Genomic DNA, 23027 nt, shown 5'->3' with positions numbered 1-23027 from the left:
AAATATTGTTAATTTTACAAAATTGATCAAATTTAAAGGTCTAACGAGCGTAGGAAAATACGATTTAATCAAAATATTTATCATTTCATTACACTAATCAAACTAATCGTAACGATGTAATACTAACATATTATTCACTGTATAAGTACGATATACAATTACATGTGGATGCGTTAAAAATAATTTGTAGTACGGTACACTTAATTTACGAGTTTATTTTCAAACATTATGGACATATAAGTATATAGGTAGTTAATATAATAAATTTCGTTTATTCATTGAACCCACAACGGAAGTCTATATAATATACTACATAGGTAAATTATATGTAAAATTGTTTAAATATCTAAACATTGGACTTAAACATTATTAAAATAATGACGATATAGTCATTTACGATGGTGAGCAACTTTATGAATGTCTTGAACTAAATTATTGGTTTAGAACTCGTAAGTTGAACTATTTGTTTGTCGAGTGTTTATTAGGAAGTTATTCTTTTGTTTAACTTTGTCTTATAATTAATATGGAACAAATAAGAAGCGCTTCGTTTTATATCACGCCCTAAGCACTTCAGACTAAAATAAATATTAACAAGATATTATTATTAAATATGCGATTCCCGTATTAAGTTTTAACGGGTTTTAAATGTATTCATGATATATATATATATATATATATATTAGTTAGTATAAGTTAAATAAAAGTTAGTATCATTTTTTTATGTTTTATATTTTAACCAACTTAAAAGTTATATTATAATTTGTTATTTAAACTACTTATGAAATATTTATTAAATATTATATTTTTCACTATATTATTGTTATACAATTTACTTATTATTTGCATCATAATTTATAATATGTTATTTTTCATAATCATTTAATACAACATATTTTTAGCAAAGTCAGATTGCACTATTGATCAATTGATCAGTTGCTAGAGTTAAGATATAGGGAGTTTTGCAAAGAATTTCTTTAAAAGGTGTTTTAAAATCTATTCAAATACTCCAAAAAATATATTTATTATTATGCTGTAGGTTGTAAATCAGTGCACTATAGAATCATAGTATATTATTCTAATAATTCGTATTTATTTATTAAAAAATAGTCAATTGCACTTTAGAAACATGAATTATTTTTTAAAATGTTGTCTACCATGTTAAATTTTTAGACGATCGCTTATGTATTTCAATTAAATTTTTTGAAAAAAAAAAACTATAGGTATTTAAATACCATAGAAAATACTTTATGTTGAAATTATTTAAAAAAAAATATACAATATTTTTACTCAAATACTTCACAATACTGGACGTCGGTATGCTTATTTGACATTTGATTTGTGGAACCATTCAAAAAGACCCCACACCTGACACCATGTTATATAATGAAAAGTCAAAAGTTTATGACTGAAAAAACTTTATTTATGAAAAGACATTACGTAACCACATGTGAAAAAGTATAAAATATACAGACTGAAGGCCACGAAACTGAAGATAGATTAGACATATCAAATAACAACGTCAACATTTTAAAATGTTTTATCTCAATAATACAACAAATATTATATATGTTTTGATATTAAAATGTTATATATTAATTGCATAAAATACATTTAAAATAATATATTTCTATAATTATTGTCGATGTATAAGTAAATTCAATTTAATAATCTAATTATAACTAGAAACTTTCACAACTTGTATGTTTTTGTATCTCTCTAAGATTTCTAGTGGTAGAAACTGGAAGATTTGATATATATATATATTGTATATTATATAAAAGGTAAACATGGTCATTTTCTTTAAAATTCCATTTTAGTACTTTTTTTATAGTTATAATTACATTTATAAGCGTTTGGGTTTTAACTATTGATTATTTTTTATTTATTATAATTATAGAATGTAATAATAATTTTTGTATTTTGATGAACTAAAGTCTAAAAGTCTCTAAAAGCAAATTAATTTTTTTTTTTACATTAAACAAACAAATAATAAAAATAAAATCATGCGATTATTATTTTTGGGATACGTTTAGAATTTGCATATGCTTATGCCATCAAATGTTATGTGTTTAACTATATTATATTGTTGCACAATTTAGCTATCAGTTTGTTTTAAGTTAAAATAATGGCACAATTAAGTATAATAATTAATTAACAGAAAAGTAAAATAAGGTCATAAAAACATCTTACATATTAGTGTATGGCACATTACATATTATATTATTAATATACATTGTATAATGTATACATATTAGTATATATTTGAAGCTTTTAAATATTAAAAAAATAAAATATTATTTTCGTGATGGCATTATTTTATGGGAATTATAATAAAATATATTTTTTCAATTGATTTATAACGATTTAATGCATGTAAATATTATGAAATTGAACCAAATCTGAATGAAATACAACCGCAATATTAATTATTTTGTCGTTTAAAGTTTTTTTAATGATTATAATTTATTTATTTTTACCCATAATCAATAATAATAATAAAAAATTTAAATAATGATAAATAGTATGCAATTATACGAGTGTCAGATACATAAAGGTTGGAACATGATTTGAAGTATAATTGCATTACAAAACATGTAGTTAAGAACATGAATATATTTTCTCTTTGGTTATATTTTTTTTTATATATATTAGATATCTATTTTGTTTCTATTACATAAGTACTTAAATAACTGTATTGTGTAATAATAATGATTATTATTATAAATATAAAATGTTATATCAATAAAAACAGTTAAAATTAATGATAAAATATGTGAACTATACATTCTTTTAATTTTAAATAAAAAATAAAAAAACCTAGTAATACTATGATACAAATTTCCATGCATACTTAGTAGTATTAGAATTATTTACTAAAATATATTTAAATGTTTAGTATACGCGTGAGTTTGGGAATTTTCTTATAAAATGTATATGCATTTTTACTTTAGTAATCTTGTGAGATTACTCTGGACACGAATAAGAGATTTTAAATTTAGATTAAGTTCTCACATCAAAACATTAAATTGCCAACAATTCTAATCTTTTAACAGCATAAATAACCTGAAGAGTTTTAAGACTTTGAATTCCCTGTATAGTTTCTTTAAGGACAATACATTTTTAAGTAAATATTCATTGATCGAATATCCAAATAAAATTTACACTAATCATGACTTAATAAGACATTTTGTTACTTTAAAAACCTATTTCGATTAATTGACTAGTATTATATTATATATAGGTTTATTACAACACTATAATATGATTTCTTATACAAATTAAATAAAATATTTTTAAATCTATATAATAAGTAAGTACTAACATAGTTACCTATTCATTAGTTATTATATGTTTAGGGGTAAATAATAATTTAAATTACTACTATTAGTATTATAACTTACAATATTAAACACGAAAATCGTTTACGAATTGTAATAGAGAATCTTATAAAATAGTTTTGGATTCAATATAATGAAAAAGCGTCGTTTGCATTCATGTAAATAATATTACACCCATATGTCAAGAACAGCCTTTATATTGTTTAAAATATAAGATAATACGAGAAGTTTCTTTCTAATTAATTGTATAATATCGATTAGTTTGTATCAATAAGTTTTGTTTAAATAACATTGTTATTAATTAACGAGTAAATGAGATATAAAGATTGTGCTGTTCCAATGAAAACCAATCTGAATGGACAATTTTAATGTACAGTTTAGTAGTTATTTAATGTTTATATTTTACTTAATATGTTACCATATTATCATAATATTCATGTTTAAATTCCGATATTTTTAATAAAGTGGCGGCGTTGCGTGTGTTTAATTAAGAAGGGCTCTAATTTATTTAGATATGATATTTCGGTGTCATCCACCTTTTGATTTTCCTGTTTTCATTTCTTAGAACATCAGGATAATTTATTTATATTTTTTTTAAAAAAGGTCGTTTTCCCCAATAAAGTTAACTCTTACTATATTTTTCACTTTTTACTATATTAAGTCCTTAATGATTCTCTTTAGTTTTATTACTATTATTATTTATTTTATTCTTACAGTAAAAGCTGATGAATAGCTTAACAGACTTTTTTGTCTCTAATATACCGTAGAAATGTGTTAGTTAACTTTGATTTTTGAGTAATATTAACTAATTTCAAACATATAATCATTTTTAACACACTTACTATTGAAATTTACAAATAACAGCTCTGGAAAATTATTAATTAATTTAAAATCGTGAAAATGTATATTTTTAATATTAAATTTTTACGAATCAATTTCATATCTGTTGTACTATCAAATTTTATTCGCATAAAATGTTTAAGAATTTTCTTTTTAAAAAGGATTTGAGATAAAAATATATCATTGAAAAATCTGGAAACTTTGTAGGTAATACTATTCATTTTTTTTTTTTTAACGATTGTATTTATGAAACATTATGAAACCGTTGAACAAGTCACGTGTTGTGTATTGAATACTCTCCAATGCAATCCTCCTAAGTGCTTTTATGTGAACAGAAGTTGGAAGAACGACGTTGCTGATGAAATAGGGGAGAAATCTGTGTTCTGAAATTATTCAAAAGCCAGTATATTATAATGAAGGACTAGGGGTTACTCTCATTTTTATTCGTGAAATGTACGTTAATTGATGTGGTAAAAATATAAAAGAAAACACATTTGTTAAATTTTAGTTATCGTTTTAAAATACGCATTCATATATTTGAACTGCGCTACATTGAATTAAAGTCCGTCACAATTCATACACAATATACTCTTTTATGCGCATTCGCCATTCGTCTTTAATAATTAATCACCGTTTTTGTAAAATATACTATATGCTTTGTGTTTATTTTTTTAAAGTAATGAAATAAGTTTTGGATTTATTTATTATTATAATTATTATTTTTTATTGATCATCCAGAAATACAATATAATATAAATACATAATAATAAATTTAAATTTTTTTACAGCATAAACCTTTCTAAGAAAATGTGTCATAATATTTTCTGTATTATTAATCATATTTACAAAATATTTACATATGTATTAAAGAAACTACATTTTATTCACTTATTTAAATAATAGTTAAATAACAATATGTCATTGATTTAATCGACTTGCGCTTTGAAAACAAATGCGTAAGTAGTTATTTGCTAAATAGAATACTGTTATTTAATATTATTCAAATACCCAAAAAAATGGATTCTGTTAATAACTGAGAGAATTAGTAGGTGCCTAATATTTATGATAATAATATGAGTAATATTTTTGAAATCATAAATTATTTTTGATTAAATAATGCGCTGGATTAGTAAAGATAACTAATAATTGTATAGATTACATTATAAATTATAATATTTACTTAAAACACGACGAATTTTATTCCACTCTGCTGGATTGTCTGCCACACGAACCAAAAACTCCAAAAGATCATCGTCCACCATAGGTGCAGGTGCAGGTAACTGTGAACAAAATAAAATAATATATATTTTGCTATAATGAAATTTACTATTAACATTTTTTTAACCTATGATTAATTAATTTATAACAATTTTATTTTATATCAGTATTATATCTATTTTAAGCAAACTAAAATGTATACCTATTAAGTTATATTAATAAAACTAATAATAAAATACTGATATTCCAAAATTTATGAAATTTGAAGTATTTTAATAAAGATGCTAGACGAAAAATAAAAAATACATACAATTATAGATAATTTTCGACACAGTAGGTGCTTTAACATTTGTAAACTAAAAAAATTTGTACTGTTTTAATAAATTTTAAACATCATTTCATGAAAATATAAATCAATATCAAAATATTAAATACCTAAAATAGTATTTCTTTTTACTATGAGTAGATAAAATTACATAATTTTCTATTGCATTATGTCAATATATCTTGGTTAGTATTTATATTTTATAATACAATATTGTTTTATTGTGTTCATTTGATAACGTTTATTAAATATCAGTGAAGAACGTCAAAGTATATTTACTTATAATAAAAAAAGAGTTTTAACCATTTTCAGCAAAACAATAATATGATTTTAAATTAAATTAATTTTTTTAAATTAATTATATAGCTAAAAAGGATTGTAATAGCTGTATTTTGTATCCTAAATAATTAAATTTTTATGTGATACAAGTACGATTAAAATTAAATGTTATTCAAAACAATAATAAAAAAATATGGATTAATACCAATTATTGAAATATTGTTAAACATATTTTACTTAAATTGAAAAATTAAAAAAATGAATACGAAAATATTTAAAACTATTTTAAATTTTATTAATAATAATTGTATTTTATATACTCAATATATGTTATTGTGAAAATTCAGTGCATTAAACAAAAATTAAAATGTTAATTCCATTTAAAAATTTATGGGCTCAATATCAATAAATATTATATACAGTACTTATTTTATAAATCACTGTTATATATACGTGTGCCTATAATAAGTCTAGATGACAATATTTAAACGTTTATTATATGTAATCTCAGTGAGATAAATTTTGATAACAACTTTTTAAAAGGATTTTGAAAGTCGTAAAAAACATAAATACTAATAAAAATAATAGTAAAAAATAAATAAATAACCGCTTAAAATAAACAGTCGTTTTATATCACGTATCATAAATTTGTCGACCAGGTGAAATAGTCCCGAGAGCCCAAAAAATATGAAGAGGGTATTATTTATATATCCTCCACCTTATCATCTCGACCGAAGAGTTATCGTGCAGCGTACAGGTTTAGATATATTATTTGTGCAGATGTTTAAATAAATAGTTTCGGGGTACTTAAAAAAAATCAGTTTTAGCAGAAAGTTTACCAACGCGACATACAACACCATTTTTTGGTAGCGAAAAGAAAAGTGGTAATTCTTACAATAGTATGTATAACATATAACATTATGTTTATCCAAAAACATTGTCTCAAATCGAGAAAATCATAAGAATATGAATTGTTTGTTTAATATTTTAATTTCTTTTTCTTTTTATAATATTATATTGAAATTACCTGATAGAGAGTGAATAGTTATTCATATTAGTTATGCCCATCTTCCTCTACCAGATCACAACTTATTTTATAATTATTGATCATCATATATTATAAAGTACAATGAACATAATGATTTGCTATTGTTATCGTATAGTCTCTTAAAAAATGTAATGGTAACTGATGAATTTACCAATATTTTTTTTCTAAAATTTTTGTAAAGATAAATACTTGTTTAAATATATAATATTATAACTTACCTTTTTATAAGACTTAGTGGATTGTTGTAGGTTTGAATTTAATTCATTAGGATCTGAAACAAAAATTGTCACGGTGTTATTAAAAAAATGAACATACAAGTATACTGTAATAGAATACATTTCACTTATTAGCATAAAACTATTACAAAGTTATAGATTATAATATTTCTGTACAATTTTAGATTTTGTTATATACAAACACGTTAAAATAAAAATGTGAAAATGTTACATGAATACTATGATATATATATATATATATAATGAGACTTAAAAGTGTACCTTTATAAATTAAATTTTCAAAATTATGAACCATTTGCATGATGTTTACAATAAAATATTTTCATTAAAATTAAACAATCTATATAGACTAAACTTAAGTAACTATAAATATAATAAATTTAAGTGTCCCGTGCATTGAAAACCTAAACACGTAAAATGATGAAATTTTATTGATTGAAAATAGCGTTTTTAATCTCGGAATATATAATATTATCGCCCAAAATAATAGTGTGGGTACAATAGCTGTTTGGTGGTTGTATTTTTTTTCTTCAGAAAGTGACATAGTGAAACTTTTAATGTTCACTAAATAGTGCATTAGTAGTTGATAGGTACCTGTCATATACGTAATATTTTATTATAATATATATTGTATTTACAGGGAATGCAATAAAAAACTGATGGATATAAAGTAAAAATATCGATCGAATTAACTTTTTATTGTATTTGCAAGATTCTGTAACAAATCTAGTTTATATATGAAACACAATATCATCTATGATATGGTGGCCATCTCCATGGATAAACTTGGCGTTTTATTAAATACTTGTGTGTAACGTTACAATGACTGATTACTGGTTTGGAAAAAATGTCTCTCTACAGTGAACATGCACGGTTTATCTTGGACTAAGACATAATGACAATTGAAACTGAGCTGGTATATCAATACAGCAGTGATAAACTCGTCTCTTGCCTCTCCATTCATCAACGAGTAACACCTGATCTAAATCCATTAATTTACTATGGCAAACCCTGGACTATGAAATTATATATATATATATATGTATATAACTAGCAATGGTAGACAAATATAAGAGTATAATACCGAGCTAATTAACAAGTTTAATGGTGGCACGAAAGTAGTTTTTGGAGACAGAGGACTGAAGATTTTAGTAGTGCAGATGCCTAGAAAGATGGAAGCCTATACGAAAAAAATCATCGTTAGTATATTTTATCTCTTTTTTTTTTTTTTATTTATTTAATTTGATCTTGCGTTGAGTGTCAAAAATCAATATTATGCCTCAAAAGCTTCAATAATTTTCACAACTTTGCACTGTTAACTAACATTGACGTTCTAAGGCAATCATATTCGACACCCCTATTCAACATGGAGTTAAATACGATTTCTAAAGGGAAACTCAGATTACCTATATAATATATTTAACTAACGTATTTTCACCCTTTTATTCTCTTTAAGTACGGCCCTGCGATTGGTATAGTAAATGAGCAATATATCGAATAGTCAAAAGGAAAAGATCTAAGCTGCTATATGACATACATACATACATTAATATATATATATATATATATATATATATATATATATATATATATATATATATTATAAATCAAACAGGGCAGCCCATTGTGGTTTACGTGATTCTTAGTGAGTCTGTAATACGTACTCGTATAATATAGTAATGAGTTGTATTTGATTTACAATTAAAAAGTAGAATCAGAACAGAATCAGACGCTTATATTATTGTAATGTTGATTTTTTATACTGTTAAACGAGTGGTCACATAATATTTTTAATGTCGAAATTACTCTTCAGACCATCTGAATCGACATTTTTTAGATGGTAAGCTTTATTCGAAACATTTTTTAACTTTTCTTAAAAACCACAAAGGGCAATAGTAAGACTTGATTCGTTGACCTTATTATTATAATAACAGTTAGAAATTTAGTTTATTTAATTATTATCGTCTGTAGTGTTAAATCCCAATGAAAACGATTTAAATGATTATAAAAATAGTCACAATTGATGTTTCTAAATAAAGTCGTTTATATCGACGAGAATGTGAACGCGATAATAAAGCCGCTATAAAATGTACTTTCCTTGCAATGTATTACTGACTTTTTTAATTTCGAATATGGGAGACATGCAATAATATTTTACAGTGGTGTAATTTGGTTACATTTGAGTAAGATGGTAGAGGGAGGAGGTGGTTAATATTGTGGTATATTTTATCTTTTAGGTATTACTTATTTTCCTCTAAACATTTTTTTTATGACCACATCTCAGTATAACTTTTGTGAAAGATACTTTACTGTAATATAAATAAATATATATGTATGTATATGCATACATGAAAATAAATAATTATATAATATTTGAATACATGCGATTGATATAATTATACATTATACGACGTTGAATTATGTGCGATAAAATAATATTAGACCGGTTAGTGGTTTATTTTTATAATAAAATACCGTAAAATATCGAGTGATCAATTTAATGTAAGTCACTCACTGTTTAAAAAAGTAACAATTTAAGTTTTGTTATTTTTTTTTTTACTTACTTATAAATCGTTAACAATATTTATTTTATTTTTTTTTAAATTCACTTTTTCAATTATTTATAAATATATACGCATCAAGTTTTAAACGGCTAGTTTATGAGTAATAAGTATTTTAAGTTATAACTAATAAAATTCTTGTTTAAAATTTGATTTTTGTAGATTGAAATAGGTATTCGAAATATTTAAATTAAAAATATACTTTGTCATTCAAAATATTAAAAAATGTATAATATTTTTCCAAAAACATTAGTATTTACGGTAATAATTAGTGTCTACAGATTAATCAGTAATGTATATTTTGTACAGTAAGGAGTTCATTATAATATTATCTTGGTTTTAGCGAATTAGGTTAATGGCGATAAATAACATGCACTGAATCTGTCTGTATTTAAGAAAAAAAAAAAAAAACAACAACAGTACGATATGACACGAAATAGCTAATATACATTCTAAAATATAAAAACATTAAAGCGATATTAGGAAGTCATGAAACCCGTCACCTAAACGAAAATAACATGACTTTGTTTTGCCTTTTTGCCGCCGGCAGTCGATTTCGTTCGACGCGTATTTGACGACCTCGCAAATTTCGTGGCAACACATCTCGTAATATGTAACACACGACGGACAATACATTTAATGCATATCGATACACGTCAGTGTAATAAATTATAATTGATTGAAAACTGTTTTACTCGAGGTAATAATATATTGCGATCGCGTGTGCCTTGTGCATGTACGAAAATCAAACACACAAACAATTTAAAATACCATATCGACATAGAATATTACTCGTGATATAATATGGATTTCCGTGTACTGTATTATTATTGTTGTTATTATTATTATTATTATTATTATTATTATTATTATATGCACATTCGACTTTATCGTTTATATTGTTTTCCGTCACCGACATATTATGATAATATAAAATATATACGAACGGGTCACATACGTATTGCGTTTGGCGGACGGTGGTGGCGGAGCATGGAATAATATATAGAAAGGGTTTTAGTTCGATGTCTTTTTCGAATATACGATGAGCCTGCAGTACAGAATATTATACGCGCAGAGCTATAAATCTATCGCGTACTCGCAGATACCGATGCCGTATTATATATATAAATGGGACATTCACCCCTCAATTCTAGAGTTATTTAGTGACGTCCTGAGTATACGCATGTACTATACAGAATTTTTATTCTTTATTTCTTCTCCAACCAGAATTTCCGTCTCGTCGGTTCTATCAAAATACTGTCTATGCCTGTATGTACTATACTATATTAAGTTTTATATACACATAAAGTCATAAAAATAATATTATGACTGTAGCTGCAGCGTATATTATATATATATATATATACATGTTATATAGTGATCTAGCGTTTCCCGTTACAGCACGGTACTTTTAAAGGTAAACGCATTTATTTTTTTTAGAAAAGTCTTAATATTTTAGGAATATATTTTGTGTATAATTCGAAGTTAATTAAAAAAAAAAAAAATTAAATAATATTTTGATTAAAACATATTAAGGTTTGTTTTGGATTAGATTTAATAATATTAAAAAAATAGTGAAATGTTTTTTTAGTGTATGTGTTATTCAATTATCTATATGTTTTATGCCATATATACAAGGTCGCCCGCAGAAATTTTTCTCAGGGGGGGCCAGTGAAAAATAATACACTTACCATAAATTCTGTTTTTTAAATCACATCGTAAAAAAAAATTATTTATTTATTTTAATATTGTGTCACCTTATCAGTTATCAGTCCTCCTTATCGCCCTCCAAGACGCCATTTAAAATCCAAATAAATGCAATAAAAATTAGGTAATATCTTAATTAGCGGGTGGGGGGGGTCGTGCCCCCCCCTGCGGGCGGCCTTGCATATATATGACATATTAAGATAAATACTCATTGGTTATTACATGTATTATAAACTCATAATAGCATAACTGCTCTTCGCATTTTTATTGTTTATCCCAAGTATCGTTTAAATTAGGTAAACATAAGGTATACGTGAAAAATTACTAAGCAAACATCCATTTAGTGTAAATAAACTGAAACTTTTTTCAACATTTAAATGACCTATTATTAAAGAATCTATACATTATGTGGTATTATAGTATTAACATACTGTCACTATTAAACAGTTACGAAAAAAGCATATTTTAAAACATTGTTAAGTCTTAAAATATCGTAAAAAATCTTGAAAAAGCACAATATAATATAATATAAATAATATGATATATTATATTATAATATATAATAATAATAAACGTAATAGATTATGGTTAATCTCATTTGAATGGTTAATAACGAGAAAAGTGAACAAGCGATTTCCCCATGATCTGTATACGTGTTATAAATAGATTTTATTTGCATTGATATCCTTTGAATGTTCACAATATTATACTATATATTCATCGATATTCTATTTTATCTCGATATATGCGCACACGGGGTTTTATATATGCACTATAGTCGGAGACATTTTTCAAATCGCATTATTCGCATATTTAGTCGGTGGTTTTCTTTTCTGTAAATTTCTTTGCAACCAAGTATAGAAATTCCAAAACAACTTACACTCATACCTTTAAAACATACAATATTTTTCAGTGAGTATCATTGGGCCTTCTCCATTTCAGATAATTTATCGAATATTGACGTTTGCGTTTTTATGTTTATGAACCGATGTTTTCCCTTGGTCGTATGTAAAAAAAAAAAAAAAAAAAACACTGGTGATGTATGCACTTCCATTAGCATTGACTTATATTTGCACGTCGTATGTGCATTGTACACCTTTACACCACCCACAATAAGAGTTTCATATGATAAGCATACATAATAATCATTCAAATAATGACTGTAAAAAGCTGTTTGTATAAACGAATATAGTACAATACTATAAACCTATAGAGCAGAAATTTAACTTAACGATAAACCATTTATCAGTCTTTGTTGTTGCTGTTATTTTCAAAACGTATACATATTTTTTGTCATACATACATTTAAACGATTATTATTGTTATGTCCTCGATTTATTAAATTGACATGCAAGACAACGTTAATTCGAATAACTGCGATGCAAATCTGGGATGTGTGTGTGTGTATAATACACACACATATCATGGGTAATTATTTTAATGGTTCATGAATACTCGTTCAATAAAAAATTATTAACTTTATTGAAAATGTTTTTATTACAATTTTGTTACACTGACTTGATCTTTGAAAGTCAAAATTAAATTTGGATTTTGATTTGAAGAAAGTGATACAAAAACTTAAACATCGAATTCCAACTAAATAATTCAAATTCGAGTCAAGTACGTATTATAGAAAAATGTTTAAATAAAAATTAACTGAAAATTAATATTTTTTATAGCCATATAAATAAATTATTTACTCTAGAAATATATGCTGTCTGATCGTCTCAACTCAGAATCGTTTTTGAATGCAATGATTTATCATTAATTTCAAATTTAACACATTCATTTTAGTGGCTTACTAAATTATGAGATATTCTTATACTTAATATACAGAAAATTGTTTTTCTAGAATTTTTTGTATTAAAAGTCCTTTTTTACAAATTTAAATATAAAATGAGCGATGTGTTTACATATTTAAATTTATAATTTAATTGAATTAATTGTAATAATATAAAAATGTATATATATATATATATATAATAAGTATTTACATTATAAGCCCTATTTAAGTATGGTACATAAAGGTAAAATTTAACATAATAAATTTGTATTTGTTAGGTAACAAATTTTGTATTTATTTTTAAGGTTCCTGTGTAACCAAAAATACTCAACATAAAAAAATAAATAATATACTGAAGAGAAGAGTTTGTTTTGCTATAACAGTGAAGATGTTAGTAAAAATAATGTTTAAAATATTAAGTTTTGACGAAAGATCAAACAGAAAAACGTTTACCATTAACATTCAATTTAGTAAAGAGAAAAGTGTTGAACTGAATCATTCAATTATCGTTGTATACAATATTTTTATCTTATGTTTAAATTTTATTTTATTTTAAGCTTTTTACTTTCTTGGAAAAATATTTCATTTTCAATGTTGAATTTATTAATTTTCTAAGAATTTCAATGTACAAAAATCAAATTTCAAACGATAGTTAATCAGTACTTATAACTTATAAATATTAAAGCTTTATGAGCGGAGTGGTTTGGCACCCCGATTTTTATTTTCTATTCAATTTGTTTAAAGTTTAAATACTTATAAAAAAATAAAATATTCATTTTAAATTCAATTTTATATATTTAAATTCTCAGAAAGATAATATAGTTGGTTTCAGAACATAAAACTAAAATATTTAGGTACTGTAAAAAAATATAAACTAAAAATATGATTTAGATAAAATATTGTCAGAAAAATATTTTTTTTTTTTTAAAATGTCGTTTGGTAACATCTTTGTCATACAAAATGTTGTGCAAAATTGTTTATAATTTCTAAGACAATGAGTGTTTATCAACAAAATAATTATCCAGCTATACAATATGTATATTAAAGTTTTACTCTGTGAAGTTCCATCGTCAATTCAAAATTACGTACGTCCATTGATATAACTATATTATTTATAAATTGTAAAAAAAAATGATCGTGATAAAGTGGATGAAATACATATATAATAATATGTGCTTTTATCAAAATTATGTATAGAATTAATAGAGAAAATTATTTTTGCAAATCATAAAAAGTATAATTATTGTGTTCATAAGTATATGATTTTAATTTTGTTTTTTTTTCTTAGATATATATATATACTATGTAAATTATGTGATGTGCAAACAAAATATATATACTAGACGTTGATAATGTTTATTGTTATTCTATTTAATTACTATAAACCATATACATAACTATAAAGGAGGCTTACATAAAAAATTAGTTTTGGCTCCCGAATATTAATGTTTTTTTATTTATTTGAAAGGTTAGCCTTGGTTACATATGACATTTTTCTACTAACTATTATTATAGTAATATAATATTTAACCAAAGTTAACCTTTCAAATAAATAAAAAAACATTAATATTCGGGAGCCAAAACTAATTTTTTATGTAAGCCTTCTTTATAGTTATGTATAGGGTTTATAGTAATTAAATAGAATAACAATAAAAACATTATCAAGGTCTCAAGTATTAAAAAACGTAATAGTATAAATGTTATTAAAATCGGTTTAGTAGTTTTCAAGTTTATGGAGGATAAAAAAAGAAACAATTATTCTTATGTATTATCACATTTAGATATAATAATTAAATAATAATTAACGCAATATTTTGGTAAAAAGTTAATTAAATTTATCGTATTACTAATATTAAAATAAATTACTATATAATAGTCATATAAATATTTTATAAAATATACTTAGTACTATACACTGATAAACCGTGTTTGCTTAGAATCGTATTTCGTATTACTCCGATTTATAATTGTATTCAAATTTAATACATCATTACGGAGGTACGCTCAATATCTACAACTGTACAGATATTTATTTGAATATATAGCGATATTATAATAACACTTGAGTATAAAATATTACAAGGTTATTGCAGGTATGACGTACGATTTTTAAAATTACCTTTTGACTGTGAATATTGCATTTGTGTCGAATAACATTATAAGTATTTCTTATTTCGAGCAAGCTAACGTTTTCACGATGTAGCTGATATCAAGTGTATAATACCGTGTCAAATACCGTCGGAAAAAAAGCTCGTAGGTACTGATAATGGAATAGAATTGGATTAGTGGGTTCACCGCAGTTCAAAGGCCAAAGGCTAAGCTCACTGCTGTAATGCTGTATTATACCAGCATAAACTATATACGCGTGATCTTCCTCAGCTGGCTTTTTCCGTGCGATTTTCATATTGCTGGTTCCCACTGTGACTATATATATATTATATATACAAACGAAACACCATTAAAACAACCGGGTGAAGTATTATATGAAATATATATTCTGGGTTCGGGATTATGACCAACGCGAACAAAAGGAAACCGTTGAAAACGTCTCTGAAAAACCAACTATATATGCCAACCGTATACCCGCGACCTGTTTATCATCTGCTTCGCCAGTGATGATCACGATAAATGCGGTTCGTATAATATAAATATAAAAAGATAAAAATATATACCTATACTTTTTTTTTCCAAGTATCCTGTTAATATAAATATGTACGTTCGATACGTAAACGTTCACCAAATACAACGCCCGTTTCTCCAAATATATCGTAATTTATAACCAAAGTTCAGAACTAAGGTGCCTATATCAATTTTCATGTTTTGTATATTTTAAGTATTTATATTCAAAATGCATATGCGAGAACATAGAAATAACTAAAACATTTTTTTTTTTTTAATATTAATACTCCACAAAAGTAAAAAAATAAATCATTTTAGTTTAAACTGCATTTTTTGACATGTCAAAGAGAAAAAAAAACTATTACCATTTCGATAAGATTTATGTAAAATAGATTTTCTTTTCTTTAGATTGTGTCAACCACATAAAATGATTGTATAAACAATTATAAAACACTTAGGCAAAATGTATTTAAAACGATGAAGAAAAGGTAGATAAATGGATACTGCTTTGCTATACATTAGGTGTCGAATAGATTACTAATATAGGCCTGTTTAAATACAATTTAATGATACATAATTGTTTACTTGTATATGAAAAACGATTCTGAACAAAAACAGCCTGTCAGCCTATATCACTAAGTGATATATTTTTTATTTTTTTTTTTTTTTTGATATAGTTATTAAAGTCATTTATTTTACTTCTAGTACTATAGAAGGTTGTAATAATTTTTCCGAAAATATTGCATTTATTTTATTATAAGTATTTAGTTATTACTTATTATAATGATATTTTATTCATACCATATTATATCATTTCGTTTAACACAAAACTTAATATTATCTTACATCTTACAGTAAATTCTATAAAACAGTAAAAATAGATAATATTTTAAAATAAACCAAAAATGTTATTAAACATAACAAAATTTATAATACAATATTAAAATAATATAAAATATATAAAAACTTAAATTGACGTGAATCGTTATTTATAGTTTAAATAAGTAATTAAATAAAAATAGTTTTTAAGCAACTTCTTTAAAATATAAAAAAAAAAAAAATTGGAATTTTTTCATGCATACAAATAACTCAAAAATTGGCAACATATTTTGATAATTTTATGACAAATAAAAAACTATAATATAAACATATGGTGAACATTTCAATCATCTACAGTTACTTGTTTTCGAGTTACATAAAATAAACAAAACCGATTTTGTTAAAAATTAAATTTGCGTAAAATTTTCCTAATTATAAAAATAAGTACAGGGAATTGTGAAGTTTGACTTATTTAAAATACAAACTAGATCTAATCTGATACCAAAACCATCCCTATCCTTTCAAATTAAAGAATTTTATCAACACCTTTTCGAGTATTCATACACATACACAAAAAACACATATAATAATAAAATTAATCGTCCTGTTGAACATCTTTTAAGAATAATATTAATTGTAAAACGCAATATAATTAATGAAATGTAAGTTTATTAATACATTATAAATTTATACATTTTTTAATGTTTTTAAATTAATTCAACTTCTTAGGTTATTAATTGTATTACAATATATAGGAATTTATATCATATGTGATTCATATTATTATTTAATTAATTTAATAAAAATCAAATGACTTCTTTTTTTTTTTTTTTGTAGAAAATTATGGTAATTGTATGTTTTACTGAGGAATTTAGTCTTATAACAGTGCTGCAGCCACTGTAGTTTAATATCTTGAGAGTGGTGAGCTCGTTGATATATCGATAGCATTATGTGATTATAATATATTACACATTATATTAATTGATCATAAAAGGCGTTGTCGATGCCAAATTAAATGGCAAAATCGGATTTTATTTACCCAGTCTTAAATTATGTTAAATAGGTTATTCGTAGCTAGTTTCAAAATACTTAAGTAATGTCAAGTGTATTTTTATTTATTCGCCAGTCGAAAATATAGTTTTATCCTCTTGAAAAATAAATAGAGTAATAGTTACTTTTATTTACGAACCATTTTTAATACCAAGTGTTTTATATTATACTAGTATATGTATGGCTATACAGTCTTCTTTTGATTTTGACATGTCAATACAGACAATGATAGAATTACAATAAAATAATGAATACCTAGCAAATAAAACTTATTAAATGTATATTATAATACCTTGGAAAGATGCAAAGGTTATTATTATATTTGTTTAACTTGTTCAATCAATAAAAATATCATAATACGACTCTACGTTTATGACTTGAATTAAAATGTATTAAAATAGACCACGATATATGTTTTCATTTTTCTTTTAACTAACATATATCTATATATTCTATATATTTAAATAATAACATAAAATACGACACAATAATGAAATATAAAATATAATAAAATAATAATAATAATAATAATAATAATAATAATAATAGTAATAATAATAGCGCACGATATTTTAATAAAATAATAAAGATAACTGATCTCATGGCCTTGTGGATAATTAAAAGTTGAGGTATATAAAATATACAATATGGAATATTGAATTTTCTAAAACAGCTGTTCGAGGATTGGGAGGAGAAAAATTAATGAAGTTAACTAGGACAAAATTTTTGATAAAGAAATATCATTAAAGCATTGTTATTATTAGTAATTTTTTTAATACTGAATTCAGGATCAACGGAGCAAAAGATAGTTTGGACTGAGAAGGATAAATGTTGAGAAGAGACGCCATAGCCAGATTTATTATTTTAGAACCATGGTAGTGTTGATTGTGGTGCTTGTTAATCTAGAGTTTGGAAACTGATTTAAATTACGGAGTATCCTTTTAAGGGATATTTTTACTTTGAGAGGGATCACAGAGATAGGTTAGATGTACCTTAAATTTTAAATATTCTCGATTTTTGAATTTTGTCGCATTAACTAATTGTCTAATCTTGTAAGTTGATTGCATGATTTTCGGCAAAAAAACCGCATTTCGTATGACTGTTTATAATCTTTTGTACATTCATTATGTCTTTTTCAAATCAAAGATCACGAATTAAGTGTTTTCGCTTTGCCATATCAGAGAGGTGGTCATGTTAAATTTAAAGCTTACATTTGAATCTTTAAACATTAAAGACCATAAATTACTTTTTTCGAAACAAAAATGATATCGCCTAAAAAAAGACTTATTTATAATAGGTAACACTTTTGAGTCTTATTAGAAACAAAGCCAACGTTTTAATATAATTCCTGTGTTAGGTATACGATGTATTTTGCATCAAGTTCACAATATAGTAGTTATATTTATATTCAGACTTTACACTTGTGCCGTATCTGCACTGCTATACCGTAAATCGCGGCTATCGAGTAATAAAATTCTAGACATGTGCCAAAACGATTTCAATTGTGTGTCGTTATAAACACGCGTTTTCGAGGAAACCGATTTTTGTTTCTTGTCATTCGTAAAACTTACGACAATAATAATAAAACAAAATGTACATAGTACATACATATATATTATGTATAATGTATATATATATATAATAGTTGACACATATTTGACCCCTACCAAATGTCTTATCTTGATTTAAAAAAAAAAAAAAAAATGACAAACTAAATATACCACTCGTCGGTCGTATCACGTAGACCTAAGTGTGACATGGTGTTAGGTGTCTGTAGGTATAAGTAGTGAATTTCTGATGATGTAATATATTATATTTACACAAAAGATTATGGAATGTTACACACTCGAGATGCGAACAAAAAGAATAAAAATCAAACATATACCTACTGAATTTCTGATAAACAATAAAAATATTATTGACTGATTTAATCCTAATTCATTGTTTCGGCAAGTTTTTGCGAGTTACAATACACACATTAATTGTCAGTTATTTATAATAATGGTACTTAGTATACAACTTAATTTTATTTTTTAAAACAGAACAATACATTTTTTCATTGTTTTAGATTCTGATCGGAGCATTGTTGAATGTATTGATTTTACGACGATGTAATCTTATAGACTCTACAATTTAGATTTGTAAGTAGTAAAAAATCTTAGATTCTCATCTTCGATAGTGGTGTCTAGTAAAATTAGATCTAACTGAAGTGGAAGGGAAGATAAAAAAGTAAGAACTCGATACTTTTTTAATAATCGGGAAGAGCAAAAAGAAAATTAAACTTCTAGTTTTGTTTTATAAACATGAATCATTATAATATTTACTTCTCTTATTTTAAAGTCCTGAATTGTTTGACAATGAGTTGGCCAATTTTGTTTGAAATATTTCTAACAAAAACTTGCTAAAGTATTCTTATTATTGTATGTACGATGTTATTAAATCTAAAATGAAATTGGATTATTCAGTAAACTGTTAGGGCTTAGGCAAAACAGGAAATGCAAGTTGAACAGCTAATCTAACAAATAACATAAATTGAACAGTAAGTAAAACCTAAGCTGCAATTTATTGCTACACTATTTTTAACAAAAGTTGGAAACAACTTAAAAATTATGTTTTTGAAATATATTGGGCGATTACTTTATTTAGTGTGGATGTTAGAATTGCAAAAAAATAATACACGTGCTTATAGTAAATTAATAGTTTATAATTTAATATTTAATAATAATGCATAAATTTATATTTTCGGTAAAATTAGTAAAATGTTACTATTAATTGTAATTAAAATCACATAATTCATTTTTTCAAAAATTGTAATTGTTCATCGATATATTATGTAAAGAGTAAATATTTTGCGTAATACAACAACGCCATTTCCATACCAAATCTATCGGCACATGTATTGCCAGCTAAAACAAATAATTATAATTATTTTAGAAATGAGAAAAATTATAATATTTGTTTTTAATGAGAGTGAAATTTGAACAGTTTGGTCAAGGAAAAAATTCAGTTCGACAATCTTAATTTGCAATATTATACAACTATGCTGTAATCACGCTTGTCGAAACTTGGTGAAATTGAATATTAAATAGGTAATAACATAGTAGGATAATTTCGATATAGTAGGAGGAAAACTTGGGAATAAGTTTTCCAAGCGTCGATTACATTTCGCCCATAGTAGTTGATTGAATATTGTTGCAATTTGTAAATATTATAATACAGGATAATTCATTAAGCATGTTTATCTACCACCATTTTTTATTTTAAAAATTAATTTATCCTAATTCGAGTTTTTGTTATTTTAAGTATCTATAATAAATGACAATATTTTCAGATATTTACATTACTTAAGAAGTATTTTGTTGTAAAACTAATCTTTTTTATCATATACTATGAAGTAGAATGTAGATGATGTATCTAAGTACAAATTTCTATATAAAAATTCAAATGGGTAATTACGAGTTATTAAAATGTGTATAGTAAGAATATTACTATATAAGTATTTAAAAATAGTCTTGCAGAATTATAAAACAGATTAATATATAATTTGGTAAATACTAATTATTCTTAGACACATTTTATAAAATATACAATGTCGATAGATTAACACTAATTATTAAAATTTTAAAATTATTATATCTTCCATATTTTAAAAGCATTTGGTCCATAATACATACAGTTAAATTTCTCAAAAACTACTCGTTCAAATTTCGCAATTTTTATTCATAGGATAGGATAAAAATAGCTTTGATGAAATATGAAATTATTATGAATAGATGTTTTTAACACCAGTTTGTTCTACGACCACTTCATCATCCATTATCCACAAAGCCGCAAAATGTTCACCCGGTATCTCTTTAAACTTTAAAGTTAACACGAATAATAATTGTTTTAAAATAAGTTATAATGGTTTATCTAGTAATTTAACAACATGAATAATTAAAACTATTTTGTTCATCGAATATTCCGTTATTATGTTTATAATTATATGCAAGTTTAATATATACCTTTTCAACAGCATTTATCCGTATTTTACAGGCATTATAACATAAATAATATAGACGTTATAACTTGAAAGTCATACAAACTTACAAACACTTTTCGTGTCGATTATTAAGTATTAATAAATTATGTCAAAAATACAGATTTGTAATCTATCCATTTTATTTTACATAATGTTTTGGTAGTTTTTAGATTAGTTTGAACAAACATTTAGTTTTAAAAACCCGAGAACAGAAACATTTAACGCCAAGCGTATTATATTAAAAATATTTGGCTGAAAATACATAAATATATTTTTTTTTTTTTTACTTAATTTTTTATTAGGGAATCTGTTACGAAATCTGAACAATAAGCTACATTGATAAAAATAAATACATAACATAAAAATAATAGAATGAAAATGCTTTTCAATGATAGAAAGACAATGATGTAGTATAAACCTAAAAATGTAAATATAATATTATTTTTTGCCGAATCGTTATACGAGAAGTTTCAGTTTTAATTTTTCTGAACTTTTCGTGTTTTTGTGAATCGCATAATGCAATACGCTGAACTGAAAATTAAACCAGTAAATCTATAAATTATGCTTGCTCAGGGTCGAAATTTAATAAAATAAATTGACTAAAGCCCAATATTTATTTTTCTTTATTTATAATGGATTATTAGTAATTTTATAATTTTATTCACTACATCGTCGTTATTAAAATATCACATGCGAATTGTTTATTTTATTTTTAGAAACTCATTCTCTTCACTATCCTATACACACACACACACACACACACACACACACACACACACACACACACATTCATATGCGTACAATTACAATAATATATTCCCGACGCGCTCCGTTCTATATTCAATTAAATTATTCAATACGAACGAAAACGCTCACATATTATGCATTGCCAATGCGTGTACACAGTTTTACATTGGACGAATTATGTGATTTATTGCATAAGCATTGACGAATAATACATATACATATGTAAACGTTTATCATTGCTTTTTTTTTATCGGGAAATGCATGTATACTATTTTGTGATCTAGTGGATGCAAATTCCAATAATGTTTTGAATGATTTTCGTATGCGAAGAATCAATTTTAATAAGAGTGTTTTACTTATAGATACTCGTAATATATGAATAAAGATTTGCCATTAACGAGTTAATAAGTTTGGTAAAAGTAATTTTTAATTTATT

At 24.5% G+C, this 23027-nt stretch overlaps 1 pseudogene; it reads right to left on the bottom strand.

Moving 5' to 3' along the window:
• Positions 1 to 23027, bottom strand: part of LOC112591434 — a 391626-nt pseudogene that overhangs the window by 31547 nt on the left and 337052 nt on the right.

The sequence above is a fragment of the Melanaphis sacchari genome, unplaced genomic scaffold (genome assembly GCF_002803265.2).
Source record: "Melanaphis sacchari strain LSU unplaced genomic scaffold, SCAv2.0 Contig134_pilon_pilon, whole genome shotgun sequence".
Taxonomy (NCBI): domain Eukaryota; kingdom Metazoa; phylum Arthropoda; class Insecta; order Hemiptera; family Aphididae; genus Melanaphis; species Melanaphis sacchari.
The sequence above is the reverse complement of the archived record's forward strand: the minus strand, read 5'-3'. Positions and strand labels throughout refer to the sequence as shown.